Raw genomic sequence first — 16,695 nt, forward strand, 5'->3', positions numbered from 1 at the left:
ATTTATAAAAATGTTACTTGACTATTATGTCTTTTGTTAATCAGTGCCGGAACGGCTTTCCGCTTCTGGCACCATGACACCACTGGGGGAGAGAATTAGAATTTAAAATCATTTCCACATTAAAAAATTTCAGTGGTCATACGTTATGACGATGACTATTATGCATTCATGGTACGGAATATGAATATTTACAATATTATTCCAGTGGTCCGCATTGATGCTCTGATAAAATACCGCTTTGGGGAAGTAAAATCTGAGTGATATACATGAAAAATGGAATACATATCGATTAGATGGCCATTTGCTGTTATAAGGTTATAATTTTCCGGGGCTGATGTCCGTTGTCATCCTTAATTGGTTGCCCTTGGTTTCCTAACGTAGCCCATTTTCGAGATTTTTGTTTTTGTTTATGATTTTTGTTCTGTTTATGAGGGCGTCATTTTTCTTTTTTGCTATGCGATGTGAATTACTCTCCTATCCCGTGAGTTTCAAAACTATGTTTCCCTGTACGAAATTGCTCCATCGATTCCCGGAAGCGTAGAGAACCAACGTTAGACGGGAGGTATATAGGTTATAAAACAATATTTATGAAAGATGCGCAAATGATGTAGTATATCTTACTTTTTATACCCCTTGCAGAATAGAAAGTTTGTATGATTCCTGGTCCATTTCATCTTAACTATTTCAAGGAGCTTGTCTTTGCTGCTTAGGAAGCAAACTTTCTTCTCTTTGCAATGGGATTTTTTATATGTCCCTTCGTTAGCGGTAATGTGTTTGGCCAACAGATTTCAATGTAATCACCCTTAGTGAATGCTTATTCACCATTTCCTTATGAAAACTGTTCAAGTGTAATTCAAACGGTGACTTACGAAGTGGGCTTATCTTCATGTCGTCTTTCCCTGCACACCGGTTTTCGCTATCATGTTACTTTTCATTTCAACTTTAACAGAAACGTGAGGGCAGCTTAGCCTAGAGAATTGTACCATTCATCATCAATTCTCAATCAACTAGGAATTCTCTGTAAAGTGTGCGTGCATGGACTCATCTCAACATGACTCGGCCATCATTTTTCCGTAAAAATAGGAGTGATGCACTGGTCTGGCTATGTACCCTCTCTTTCAATAGGAGGTCATATTTTAATTAATCATTCCGCAAATATCCTTCAGTTTTAACTGTGTAAACTCATAAAATTATTTTTTCCGAATTCGTCGTTTTCAGTGCTTACCATATACATGAAACCTCGAACTTTTGGCTCTCATCATAAGAGTCTCTGCGGAACGAATAATACTTATCCATGCTGGGAATAGTACGTGATGGAGTTTTGAAAATGGAAAGGGCGAGATTAATGGTTGAGGAAAATGGAGTTTTTCTTAAATTAGAGGGAGTAATGGACATTTTAATTTTTCCCCTTTATTTTCTGTGCATGGATTTCTGGAAGAAACTATTTGTTTTTGCTGAACAACTAAGATACCATCCATAAACGGAATTTATTAATTGCGTTTGAATTTCTGGTCAAAATAAACGATACATAATCCAGAATGATGCCACGATATAGAAAGATTGCTTATTTGTGCCGTAGTTGTTTGCCATTTTACAGAAGGTATGTTCGATATTCCTTAGTGAGTGCCTGTATAATGCAGGTGGTCACATCTGGATTTTCTGTTATGCTTAGGATTCCAGAGGTGGAGAGTGTCTTCCAAAATCAAACGAGAGGCTAATGCTCTCATAAGAATGACGCATTGGAGGGCAAAGAGAGCGAGTATGACCACAAAATTGACTGTCATTAACTTATGTTCGGCCAAGCACATTGATTGGTGGTCATTTAGATTAAGAAAAATTTTCACTTCGTTTTGAATAGAATTAAAATTTCTGTGGATGAGTAGCCAAAAAAAGTAATGACAGAGACTTGCTGGTGATCTATGTAAAAAGTCTGTCAAACGTTTGATATATTATTGTGTTGTTTAGGTTCTACATGAATTCAATGGAAAAGATCTTAAACGTAATATTAATGCCGCATTTTACGCTTTGATTTCAACTTGTTTCCTAATGAGTTTTATGGCATCCATTCATCTTGTCACCTAGAATTAAAATCCAATGTAATGCGTTGTGAGTAAAAGTGCGTGAGAAAGTCATGGGTATGTAAATTTTTTGATCTTGTGAAACATCCGTCTTCCTGGATTATTTAGTGTGGCGGTCATTACCCGCGATGAAAATGATTGCATTGAAAACCAGTTTTTGGTTTCTCTTTCATTTTGCATCAAAGGCCGAGTACCAATTAGCTTCGTCTTTCATCGTTCTTAATTGACTTCTTTACTTTATCTAAGTATAAAATATGCTCACTTCGTCATCAAATGTTGTACATTTAACGTTTTTAGACGTTTTACTAGGTAAGGTGCTCCGGGGTAACTGGGACCATGGGGGTAACTGGGGCATGGGTTGATATAGAGCATGATTATGGGAATGTTAAGTTTATAAGGTTGGCACACGCACTTCTCCTTTTGCTCCTTGAACAACACCCCTTACCTCATTTGCTACCATTTAGTGAGTTTGGGCTGCTGTGGACTTTTAGTGTGGATATTATCTGTCTCAGTGAGATTAGCTGGTTTTCATTGTTATATGGTGAGTAATTTCAAACTATTAACTACTTCAGGATAAACATGAACGTTGATTGTGTTAATGTATGTGGTTGTTATAACTCTTAAACTTCCTGTAGTTTTAATAATTTGGGTGTTCCTGTTAGCCCATAAGTTTTTAATAAATGGGGTAACTGGGGCATGGTGTTGGGGTAACTGGGTCATTACGGACCCAGTTACCCCAACAGTTAATTTGAATAAGAATTGCACAGAGATATTTATTCTGTAACTTCACTTTGCTCTGAAATAGCGTAAAAATCCCTTTGATAAAACCTTTTTGCTCAGCTGCAGATAATAGTGCGAAAATGTAAGGAAAACTCAGAAGGGTGCTGGACTAACTTACTTAATTGAAGATCTTGAAAATGCTGTAAAATGCGGGAACAAAACTGCTTGTAGAGCAGCATTATTTTATCCTATTGCTAGGAGTACGGAATAACATCATGTTTCCGAAACTCGGAGGAAAAGACTCATATCTCAACGCCCAAGTAAAGGAGGTGGGGGTGTGACTTCTTATTTCTCTGCTGCTGAGGAAGAGGGATTTGCCAATTCAATAAAAGTTATGGCAAAAATGGTTTTGGCCTTACTGGCAAAAAGGTATTAGACATTATACAGTGTTACATTGTTCTAAACAAACTCAATACCAGATTCAAAAATCAGCGGCCTGGCGCAGACTAGTTTTTTTCGTTTCGAAAAAGAAATAGGCTACCCATTAAAGTTTCCTCAAATGATTCAATACTCTCATTGTGACCAAACTAATCCTGGAGTAATTCATGTCCTTTTCTAAAAATTAACGGATTTTGTTCAGCTACTTCGCCTGGAAGGGGAGCCAGGCCAAATATTCAACTGTGACGAGACTTCATTCCGTCAGGATTCCTTCCAAACCTAAGGGCGCTATTAATCAGAATATTCAACGCAAAACAATAACGTCTGGTAAAGAAAACACGGCAACATTGCTTTTCTTTTCTGTTAATTGTAATAAGCTTCATTTATTATGTGTTTTGGAAGGAAAATCCTTGAGGTATTTGTTACCGTCCTATTAAAACGGCCTTAACATTCATAACAATAAAAAAACTGCGTTAACCAATAGTTTTTCTGACCATTTAAAGTACTTGGATAGATCCAGTTACCCAAAATAGTTATGGCAGTGCTCAAATGGGATTTGCCATGGGGTGATCCAGTTACTCATAAATCGTGGGGTAACTGGGGTCAACCGAGACGTGAAAATAATATTAATATAAAATATTGTTTACTGATAGAAATTACATTCAAGTCACGTGATGTTTTAGTCCGATAGTTGATAAATCATTACGTTTTTTTCTCAGCCATTCATTGGGGTTATCTGTACAAAAAATATTTGAAAATGATACTGTACTATCATATTGAAAAACTATGCCCCAGTTACCCCGGAGCACCTTATCCGATTAGCGCATCTTAATTAGTGCGGTTATAAAACGTAAAACTAAAGTCGTGTAAAAACCGGGGGTGCGTGTTTTGGATATTTTTGCCGGTAATTTTTTTCGCAGCATATGCGATAATATGGTGCTTAAAATATAAGTAGATGCACGGTGACTTGAGCTGGTAGGGAATTTAAATTATTTGGTCACTACACTAGAGGAAAACGGTTACAGCCTTAATCGATAGAATACATTAGTGATTATAATTTTCCAACTATATTTCATGCAGTACAACAATGTTTCCTTTGGTATTCAAATGTAGAGGCAAGTCAAGCCACACCTTCTCACCAAAATTCTGAATTTTCTGTTTGAACAAGTGACATAGTAATCTTGAGTGTGAAGCTTCTTCGATATCATTTTGACTATTCAGATTGTCACGTTTATCGAAAAAAAATTACATATAAATATTTGAGTCTTTGAATGCTAACAAAGGCACTTCATAAGCCTTATAGTTACGCAGATCAAAATCATTTTGAGAACAAATATGAACAAAATTACAAAAAAATATGATTCTTTGTATTCGATTACCTCTCATTCAAAGGCAGGTTGGCCGAGCCTTCAAACAATTTGATGTTATAATGTATTTTAACATTGTAGAGGCAATAGTTCCGCTACAATGAGTAAAAATTTAACATTGGGTGTATTAAACTCCCTGGGAGGCCTTCCTCATGCTTAACTCTGAATTAAAGCAATGTGTTATTATTAATAGTTTGGCACTCGGTCGAAATTGCCCCGAAAACTTTTAAAGTAACCCACGTGTGTGTTCTACGGTACTTTTGTGTTTTCGCAATACTAAACTTATAATACTACTATTTCGAAGTTACTAAGACTATTGATAACCATAACCATACTCGCAGTTAATCTTATCCAATGTGATTTACCAGAAGTTGGAGCTACCTTCAATTGAATTACATAGCTTCGTTATCGTCAGCTTTGTTGGAAGGCAATTTAGATGTTATGATGGACGTGGCGTGAATAATGGTTCCATATTCCTGGAGCGGATCTTGTTTTATTCATTTATAAAATTCGATTTGATTCCAATTTATTAAAACAATCCTGTATGCATGAACTGTGCACGGACTGTATATATCCTGTAACACGGACTGTATATATCCTGTAATCCTTAGATTTTTATCGTCTGGAATAGAGACTGAAAAATTGTCAAACTGGACTATTTTTAGTCATTAACAAAAAAGTCTAAAATAATTTATTAGGCAATTTTATTTACCAAGTGTTATTGTAATAAATTTAGTCTCAGTTCCTTTTCGCAGTTTATGGTGATATATCATCCACAGAAAATAAAATAGGATGTATAGATTCGTCTTCACCTTCTAGCTGTTATCAAGAAGTAACCTAACTACCAGATTATGCCTACCCAATCGAAGCGGTTGGAATGGGCTTATGCCTGTGGTATGAAGCCTTATTTACCTGTTTGAGGCTTTATTGTTTACTAAACCAACGTCAAACCTCTCCTGATTGAGATTCAAGGATACAGCTATTCAACTTAGTGACCATTGAGGACCCGTTTCAGTCGAATGCTCTTAAGTGAGAACAAATAATCTTCTAAACTCTGTCCTTGGCGTTAATGTGTGAACTCCACTTGGAATCTAATCTAAATCTATTTGATCTATTCTTGTGAATAATCTAGTTCATTATTCATACATTTCTCTTAGTTGTGATATGAACAATTCTATCTACGATCCTCTATTAATACTTATTATGTGAACTATCTTCCGCCTTCTTATAATCTAGGTGCTCTTTTCGTCGATTCAATCTTTTTTAGTTGGTCACCTGCGATTAGTAATTTCTCTCATGTACTGTATTTAATTTTAAGACACGTAAGAGACCCTACCCTTAAGATAACGAGTTTCTTAAAACTCTTTCAAACGGTTAAAGGTCATTCTGGGACACGGGTGTCTTTTATTGGATGCCTGAATGGGAGCTTAAAGCTGAATAGTGAAAGGCTTATTCGGTTCGGAAAATTTATCAGAGCCCATAAAAGCGAGCGAGGTGATTGAAGCCATCATTCCTTTCTCCTAAGGTAATCAGCTCTTATCTCCCGTGCCGGTAGCTTTACTTCATTCTTAATACCTACGGCAGGCGGTGTTTCGTCTTTGTTTCAGGTTATGTCTAAGGTTGAGGAAGAATACCTATGCGTTTATGATTCTATCTGTGAATCATGCATAATTATATAGGAATTTAATGGTTATCATTCCATTACTCAATAGTGATTTGTGATCCATAAAATTAAATATGCAACGTCCTTACTGGGTGGACTTATTGCGTTTCCCTCCGGTAAGCTTATGGCGTAATTTCCTTTTGTTCACAGGTTTGTACGTAGGTACCTGATTTCTTAATGAGTGCTTGGGAACTTATTTTTTTCGAGGGTCGCGTTTGCTTCCCACTGTACCGCGTTCCATTCCAAAATAAAATAAATATAAGCTTATCTCTACGCGTGACCCAACATCTGAGCGTAAATCTGAAAAATTAATAGTTTTTGGCTCTGGCCGATTGCAGTTGTTCCTCGATGATTTTCGAAATCTTTTTGGCAAGGCCTGGTTCTCATGCAGGGAGTGGCATGGAATTTCATGTGGTCATCTTCACGTGGTTTCTCGGAAATTTGAACTCTTTTTTTGTTTCTCGGCGCTTTAAGAGATACTTGCAAGGTCTTTTTTTGCCGCGATATGTTTTTCATGTGTTTTTTGGTTCTTTTTATTTCATGAGCCCCTTACGAAATTTCCATGATTTTGGGCGAGATAAGTGGTATTTTTCAGGTTAAAAACTGGCATAGTGATTCTAATCCTTCCCCCTGAGAACCGGTAAGCGCACTCGTGTCGGGAAAAGAAATGCTAGGTCAAAATTTTCTGAGGAGTTGAAAAAATTGCTCGCCTCAAGGATATTTCGATTTGTCGAGCATGGCAAGGAGTTTGGTAGCCGATTTCAAAAATTGTTTGAAGTAATGTATTGAAATAACGACTCGTCCGATTGTAAATTTATTTACATCACGATACGTATTTTATTCTGCGTTGATCAAACGGTTCTTATTCTATTCTGCGTAGGTTATTGACAAAAAATATTTTATTAGTAATGAAGGCATGTTTATTTACCGAGAAAAAAACACCTGTTTTACTTCACTTTCAGCGCGATCATGGAGTTTGCGCCCTTCTAAAACCAAAACTAATTATCACTCAAACTTGAAAAAAAAACATTGAGAGATCATATCCATAATTGGTTACATAAATGTGAATAGCGGATTATTATTTTTACTCGCGTCAATGTTCATTTTGTGCGAAGTAACTTGTTTCATGATTGGTTATTATACTATACATAGGTGTGTTCATGTTTACGGGCTGAATTTAAACCAGTTTGTGCAGTCGCTCATAAATCTTGGTCACAAATGTAATTTAAATCAATTTCACGTTATAATCGAAATTTTGTGACAATTGGGATTTTCGTGTTCGTAAAAAGTTCTGTTGCGATTGGCGATTTTAGATGCAAAATTTGAATGCTATTCAGGGATAGTTGTCGGAAGTGACCCTATGGTATTATCCGAAATAAATATGGATTTGAGTCTCCTTATTTGTAGGCCTCTGTGCACGTTAAAAAGAAAGGCTTTCTCTTTGTAACGCGTTCTAAGGAGTGTGCTGGGTAAGAGTTTTGTGCCGTGCTCCGCATAAGTATTCGGTACGTGAAGGCTCAACTACCTTTTAAGGGTAATGTAATCGTGCCGTAGTCATCACTTCACGTGAAGGCAACTCAGGTTTTCTTGACGTCTCATTCTCATTATCGATGCCTTGGTTTCGCCGCAAACATAATGAATAGAATAGATGAATATCTCTTGCGACGAATGGAGGTATATTATTCCGCGGAAAACTTCACTCGCTGTTTCGAACGAAGGTTTAATTTTTTTAAATATCAATGCATGGTAAATATTTTAGATATTGAATATAAATAGCTTGGAATTTTTTGACAAAAAGGGTTTCTACGATCGTTTTGAATGTAAGTATGCCGATTAGGGCAAGTATCTGTTCAAAGTCAACTTCACCCATGACGTATATTATAAAACTGATGAAGAAATATAATATTTGGTAGGAATTCCTCTCCATGTATTGCGTCCACTTGATTTGGTACCATATTTGATATTTTTATGTGCTTTATATATTTTCGTATCACATTTAAATTTACTTAGTTATACATATTGATCGTTAAAAGAATATTTTAATATCTATCAATTTGAGTTGAGAATACAGGGATTAATGCCACGGAATTTCGTAATTTTTACCGGGATGGTTGGCAATTAATATTCCCATGGTTACGCCTACAGGGCCAATGGATAGATGACTCTATTTTTATTTCTGTTTAGCTTTATGTTCCCTTTTTACCATTTATGCAAACTCTGCCGTTATCACCGCGCCCTCAGGAATTCGCGTACTTGATAATATTTTTTCATTTCGTCATAATATTATTTTTTCATTGTGTTTTCACCACGCGCCTTTCACAATTTACCCTCATGAGGTACGACGCTTGGATCATTATCAAACTCCGTTTCGTCATTTCTCTCTCCAAACAAGAGATTCACATCTTGATGGATACTTGATGGACATTTTGGAAAAATAAATCACACTTTCATGTGCTCACTTAAAGGTTAAACTGTGCCTCATTTGTACTTGTTATACCAGATTTCAGCCTGGTTATGTAACCCTAACGTATGAAATGCCGTGGGTGTTCCCTTTTTTTAAAGGATTTTGCTCTTCCCTCACAACTTGAGTCTCATTTTCCGAGTAAAATAAAGATTGCTTAATGTACCCAAAACGATTCGGTTATTTCTCTGGCCGTGATAAGGGGCGTGGCCTTTTTGGTTGCTTCGGATAACGTCGATGGATAGTAGCATGAACGGAGATTCATGTATCTCGTTTTCGGTGGAATCGTGAGAATAACCGATCACGGCTTGAAATCACTTCGTATAGTGATGGCTGTGGTTGAAATTAGAGGATTGATGTTTCCAGTTCCACGAGGCCCATATTTTTAAACAACCAAAAGAGTGAACGACGACTACTTTTTCAATACAACGAGCCGCAATCAATTATGCATTTCACCGGCGAAGTCGCAATGAATTACTGATACCAAAATTTAATTTCCATGAGTGTAATACCTCTTACAACAACAATTATAGATAAGATTTTGGTGCGCTTATGAAGAAATCAATTCATAACTACATACAAATCGAACATTTGTGAAACAAGTCACATTGATATAAAATTTTGATATAAATAAATGTTTTCAAGTATCGACAGTCACAGTGTCACATATAGAAAAAATCTGAAAAGACAACAAAAAATATAGTCATACCACTCTTTTGGTGTTCTATGAAGTGATGTCACGAGAAAATTTCTAAAAATAACAATCAATATGCGCCAAAGATGTGCAGAAAAAAAACCCACAGAACAAAGCAACAGCGCTACATACATTTTTGAAGCTGAATTTTAGATTATATTTTTATAGCTCAATTGTCACATGTTGCACAGAGGCTGCTCTCGATTTTCACCATCTTCTACTTTAAGGTCAGTATTTTGGAAGAGGAGCTTAATGGCGTGTATAGTGAAGCTCTTCGTTCATGCGGAAAACTGTTCCTCCCATCCATGTCTTCATGTCGCACGCAGAGCGCCATGGTCAGTGGCGGTCACCGTCCCTACGTGCTTATCCCTTAACCCCTACATAATTCTTTTGTTTTACATACTTATGAGCCTGCTCCACATTTCGCATCCGTGGCCATCCTTTGCCATTCTCCCCTTCTACCTGCCTTTCAGAAATTGTTTCAATAACACCATCATCAGGTAAGGGACGAAAAATATCGCAACTAGATTAACGATGGAACCACAGAGGACTACAAAGGACCTCATCTTTGTTTTCGACCCCATGTGAATATAGTTTTGTTCACTGAATGTATAGATGGTGTGATCCAACGATAAAATTATAGTCATTTTTATTGTTCTGTAAGTATTACTTGGATTACTTCAAGTTATGTTTGGAAACGCTTTTCACCCATTTATCAGTTGAATCAGTCAAAAGTGAGAGTGAATTTTAAGATGTGACGTCAGAAGTATGGATGGAAAAACCTTTCCTTTCAATCCCCATCCGTGCCTCCTGGGAAACGGAGCGATGCATTAATCTCCTAGTTCACATCTCATTCCTCGTCCTCCAAAAACTCTCTCTAAGGATACCAAATTACCGCCTTTTCACCACCCTGCATTTATTGTAGTCTTCTTCAACCATCACCCACGTCGATTCTCGTAGATATGGACGTAGATATAGATTGCGATGGACGACGCTTGGCGTCATTGTCTATTGTGCGTGTGTGTGTCCGATTCGCCGAGGGCGCCCTGCGACCTTTATCTTGCGATGCGCCGCTGCCTTTAAGCCATCCGAACGAGACAATTGAGCCAATCAACCTGCGATCGCATGGAGAAAGCGGCAGATGCGATTATGCAATTTCCGGTGACTTTGCGAAATGTTGCCGGAAGTTCGAGGGTTACGCGACCTGTTCTTCCTCCGCTGCCTTAATGAGAACGGCTTAATGGGCTCTCGAGCCATTAAGTTCCGGAGACCTTGACCTGGTCTGCTAAATTCGCGCGCCTGGTCGCGCAGGTGATTTAGAAGGAGCTTAGATGGCGATTCGCGAGTGCTCATTTCGGGTTACGGTTCTCTGTTGTATTCTGCTCCACTTAAGGAGTCGATAGTTTGAATAAATATTTATTTTTATGATCTTGGTACAAATCACCCCTGAAGAAAATTCTATTGTGAAAAATAATTAAGTTGGTGCAGTAAAAAAAAATACATACATGAATGGCTAAAAGAGCCGATGTATAATGCTTATAAAGTAAACAAATAAAAGGGCTAATTAGGAAACAATAATTCAACTATGGGATGGAATCGGGTGATTCCTCATAATACATTCTCATTTATTTCATTTATTCCACTCCAAGTAACACCAATTAACTTGCTGGTAAATGTTGTTTAGGTTTGAGATTTGTACATTTTTGCTGCTTTTGCATAACACTCTTTTAAGTGTGTATCCGATGCTAGTTTGTAAAGGAGTTTTGTCTCGCTATTGGTCGTTACCTTTCTTCAATGGTGCTGAGATATTGCCAGGCTTTTCAGTGTTGCATCCATCATGATTGCAGACTATGGGACATCTTAAGACATGGAAAAGTATTTAAGCACCAAGTAAGTAAGCTCCACTGCCTATCTTTTTCAATGTTTTCCTACGATTTTTGACCCTCTAACTCATCTGGCTAAAGGCCCGTCTTTAATGTAGGCATGGAATAATGTAAAATTTGATTTCTTTTTATTGAATTGAATTTTTATTTTATTGAAACTATTCAAATACGTATTAGCTTTCTCTTCCTGTGATCCGCTGACTTCTGGTGGTAAGATATTTATTTAATTATTTCCGTTTTAAGAGTTGTATTTCAGGTGTGGTTATGTTACAAGTATTTCACGAAAATGTTTGCATTAGTTAAGTAGAATACTAGTGAGATTTTTTCCGTATTATGTTATTCATGAACGTTCAACTTTGACGTCATAACTGAATGAATGCATACGGGACAGAGATATTGAATACACTGCCAGTAGCCATTAAAAATGCAATTTCTGTAATTAACTACTTGTGACTTGCTGTTTCTGCATGCGTATCTATAATAATTTTATCGGTTTTTATAGGTTTTAACGGTAAATATGTCTATGTTTGTGTGGCGAAAATGTCTCAACTATTTCATCTAAGACTTCATTTCTTTCGTTCAAGGTGAGCCCTAGAAATTTGAAATTTCACTTTTTATTTTCCTTTCTTTTGAATACATTTTACAAGCACATTAACTGCGGTAAATTGATTGCTTTTTGTTGATTGCATTATTCAAAAGGTTAGCTTGCGTGTGACTAATTTATGTGCTTTTGACCGTGAAGAATGCTTTTATATTTTTTTGATCAATTTTGTAGCTACTTTGTCTTTTATCACAAGTTTAATAACGTGTAAAACTTACAGTGACCTATTGAATGAAGAAATATGAGTATGATGGATATTTTTTGGCTTCTATCGTGCGCTTACAGCGGGGTAAATTCTTTAACCTTTCTCTTGTACTGGATTCTCTGAATTAGCGACAGACGACCAGAGTTTCACTTCGCTTCGAGTAACGTGTAAAACTCAGTCGATTGGTAGTTTTCGGGACGCGCTTTTGGGTGAAGGAGCTTGTGTTTGTGTAGTCTTCAGATCAGAGATGTAAATGAATTATGCCTCTCATTGTCAATTTTCTCTGGTGCCGGTTGGAGAGGATCGCTGTGCAAATAACCCGTGAAATTCCATTTTGAAGTGGTAATTTTTAGGGTTCGATTTTTATCGGCAATTTTGTTCTGTAAATGTGGTTTTGAACTCAGGGCATTCATTCGCACAGCCTGGGGCTCAACTAAGACTTCTCTATTTACCATATGCTCATGCGGAAGTAAATGTCTGAAGGGCGAAATTTTCTGGAAAAGTGGAAATATTTCCGGGTTTTACGTTTATTTAAGTTCTGGTGGTTATGATTTCCTGATTTTAGAGTGCTTCTAAAGTTTGAAAATTTTATTGGGGGTTAACCATAGTGAACTATCATTGCTTACGAAGCAGAATATCAATTCCTCGAATCCTCGTAAAAGCTAGACGTTGATTTGAAAATAATACATTGACGACTTAAAATCACAGGTAATTCAGTCATTATCATGCATAAGGAGTTAAATTAACTATCTATCATGGTAAAAAAAGTATAGCGATATGTAAAAGCTATATTTTTAAAATATTAGAAAAATCCTTCAGAAATTAAAATCAAATCGATTCTTTGTCCACAACCTTTCAATAACCACCCGATGGCTTTGTTATCGACTTCAATATAACTCTCCTCCTCCGAGTAACATCACAGCCGTGGTACTATTCATGAGTAAAATGTAATAAAATGTAATAAAATGTCTTTATAAAATATTTTCGTAGTTAAAACTGAAAAATGTTCGGCGTTTGAGCATTCTCTGCCCCTCCTTTTATTTTTGCTCGAAGGGTGAAAAATAAATGCCTATTGTTGGTAAAAATATCTATATTTGTGTGGCGAAAGTGTCGCAACTATATCATATAAGATTTCATTTCTTTCGTTCAAGGGGAACCCTAGAAATTTAAAAATTCACTCTTGATTTTCCTTTCCTTTTCATGCATTTTTCCTTCATTTATTCACCCGGCTGCACTATAAATAAATCATAGTGCTTTACCGCTCTTTCTGGCTTGTCAAAGAAAATGCAGCCATGAAAATCGGTGAGAGTATCGTTTAAAATAATGATTTTAATAGTATCAGTCAGAGCTTTAATTGTGTATTAGGTGTACCGGCATCCGAGATTTCAAATGATATACCGTACGCCTCTCTAATTTTTGATTGGATTTGTAGGTAAAAAAAGGTTTACCTATCCCATTCGGGTCATGCTTTCACTTGGAAGTTAAAGTAACTTCTAAATCGGCTGTGGTTTTTGTAATGTTTTCAGGATTGAATGAACCCAATACTAAGTTTCATAAATTGCTTGACGTTCATTAAGGCGAGTCCAAAATGTATAAAACAATCAATTTCGTAGGATCCTTACTCCTGTCTTCCCGTCTGGCGAATATACGCAGTGATGCTGAAATAATCTTTTGCAATTGATGTAATGGCATGTGTACAATAGACGGGGAGTGCCAATCCTGCCTTAATCGTACCTACATCTAAAGGCCAAAAGGGAAAGTAAGCGCTGGATATTCATTTCAAGACAAGCAATCGCAGATGCACGCAACCATTGAAATGCAATCAGTTGATTATTTTGGATTCATCGCTGGAAGTTTATTGTGGGTTTTGGTACACTAGGTCATTAGCTGTAGCAGAGATGAATGGTTGATTTTCAAGGGAAGTTAGAAATCCCGTGTGTTGAAGAGAGGGGATACATTATCTTGCACGAATAGCATCAGAAAGGTGAATTACTGAAATGCCATAATCTGGCGCTTCATCCGCGATTATTCAGCATACTGTTAGCAAAATATTGTTCGAGTAGTACTCACATTTTGGATCCGGTTCGTATGCATAAGCTATTGCTTGCACTAAGTCTTCGATACGTAAATAGATATGTCAAAAGATTACATTTTTGGAAGGAAAATTGAGAATTTGGACCTAATTTCCATCGTTGATATCGCATGAAATATTATTTTTCGACTTTTTTCATGTCACTCGCTTCTTTTAACTCGTGACGAAGGATTTTTTTTCAATTTCTTTCACGTTGGCGTTTTAATGATGTTATTTGAAGTCAGCTCATGTAATCAGTTGAAGTATTTATAACGCCCATACACCTTGCTGTATTCACTCCACGTCTCTTTGGAATCGTATCCTTAACGGAGATGAATTCAAAGAGCTACCGCTGTCAACTATTATCTTCTGATTTAGAGATGGAATTCATTTTTCTCATGGTCACTTTTAATGGATGGGAGCATCCGTAGCCTGCCTGAAGAAGTCGCCGGTGTGCTACTATTCACGAAGCCGTCTACTCGAATTAGTGGTGAATTAGGTCAAATTGCCCCCGCTGTGGAATAGTGGCCCTGAGGGTCGCTATGGCGACCATTGGTCGACTAATTGAATGGCTTCGGGTTCAAATCTCGAGTGACGCATTCGAACTACTCTCATTCAATAAATGCTCGAAGTCCGAGGTGGCCCAGGGAAAGAAACTGACCTCCTTACCCTGATCGAGCGTATAAATTCGCATATCGGTGGTTAATACGAGAGGATCTCTACCAGCGCCTATCCAACTTTACATTATTAACATTCTTGCACGGAAAAGGTGTATTAAACAAGCATTTTAAGAAAATTTTAACTGCGCTTGATTTATAAAATTATTTGCCTGAACAAAAATTAGTTATATTTCTTATTCTAATATCATTTTCAATGGGTTAAAAGAAAATTTGTTGGAAACTTTCGTTTCAACCCAGTTCTGATTTTCCTTAAAGACTTGTGCGAATTTTGCTTCTTGGGAGGTGGGGGGGGGGGAAGCTGCCCCCTCCTGCCCCCCGCTGGGTTCGCCCATGGGTGCTGCGCATAAATATGACTATGTACTTGTAAGTGATGTTTTCTCGGGTGTACCTCGAGTACTTATTCGGTTTGTTACCCGAAGTTTCTCTTTCCCTCCATGAACCATTATAAATACCCTTCACGGAAAAACTATTTTTATTCCCTAAGAAAGAGCGACTAGCAGCGGCCGCGAAACGTCGAAAAATCGAATAAGTACGCGGGGTGCCGCTAAAAACATCGTTACAACGATCCGCGAGAGCTTCAGCCAAGAAAGACTTATGTATTTGTTATCAGGAAGATTAATGTGCATTCTTTGCTTTTAGAAGTCGGATTTGTTCTACTCTGCATCGTTGCTCTTTCTCTCTATTCTGAGGTTCGCGGTCCATCCTAAGTATCTAAAAGTGGTTTGAGGCTGTGTTGCGGTCACCGAGGAGTGTTGTGGCGATGCACTAAGTCCTTTCGCAATGCTTTCCTCTGCCGTGACTTATTGAAAGAAAGCATACGTTTCCAATGCGCTCGTAGAATTTTCCCATGAAAGGCTGTGGTCTGAGCTGTGGACGAGAATGTGGAAAATTTGCTGTTTGAAACGAAGGAAATCGGTGGATGAGAAAAGTCACTGGTGTGCTAGTTGCAGTGAAAAAGGAGAAGTTCTCTTTAGTGAACACAAAAAGCCAAATAATGGAAGGAAGTCTTAAAAAGACTATAAAGGGAAGGTAAAAAGCCGGTATAGGTGAGGACAACCAGAAAAGAGAGCATTTATAAAAATTAATATTACGAATGAATTCCTCATGAAACCGTCTTCAGATTTTCTGCTACGTTGAGATGTCATATGATTTTGGCGATAACTCAAATGTATTTTTTTATTGCAATAGAATCAAATTTCGTTCTACCCTCGTCGATGTCAAGCGATTCTGTAACATTCAGTTTTGAATCCAAAAATGCCATAAATTTTATTTTAAAAATAATTTTTGTCATTAAATGTGTCTAGCAACTTTATGAATCATTTAGGAATCCCCTCTTAAGATCTATAGCCTATCTATCTTTCTCCTCTATCAACATTTCTTTTCTTGCATTAGAGATAATTCTTTCATTGTTGAGGTTGGTGTAAAAACGCCTCTCAATAGCCAAAGTGTAAAAGCGAGGGTAATATCCCTTGATAAACTGCCTGTTGCAACAGCCTTGTGAATCCTTCCGAATTCGATTATGTGTTTCTGAACTTACCATGATAGTAATATGATCTGATGGCAGAGGCAGCCATCTAAACGTCGGCCTACAATCAACTCACCCGGTGGAAAACCCAAGAAGACTTCACCCGTTACCATGATAGTCTTAGATGTATAAATAATTTAAGTGTCAGTTGTCAAACTGAAGTGCATGATATTACTAGTGCACAATATAACGACTTGAAGGCACTAAAAGAAAACTTGAAGTCTCCGACAATTTATCTTTCGAATACGCTTTGTAAGGAGCTATCAAATTGCTTGAAAGGATGACCGAGTTTTCATCATGATCGTAAAG

The sequence above is a fragment of the Ischnura elegans genome, chromosome 3 (genome assembly GCF_921293095.1).
Source record: "Ischnura elegans chromosome 3, ioIscEleg1.1, whole genome shotgun sequence".
In the NCBI taxonomy this organism is placed as follows: Eukaryota; Metazoa; Arthropoda; class Insecta; order Odonata; family Coenagrionidae; genus Ischnura; species Ischnura elegans.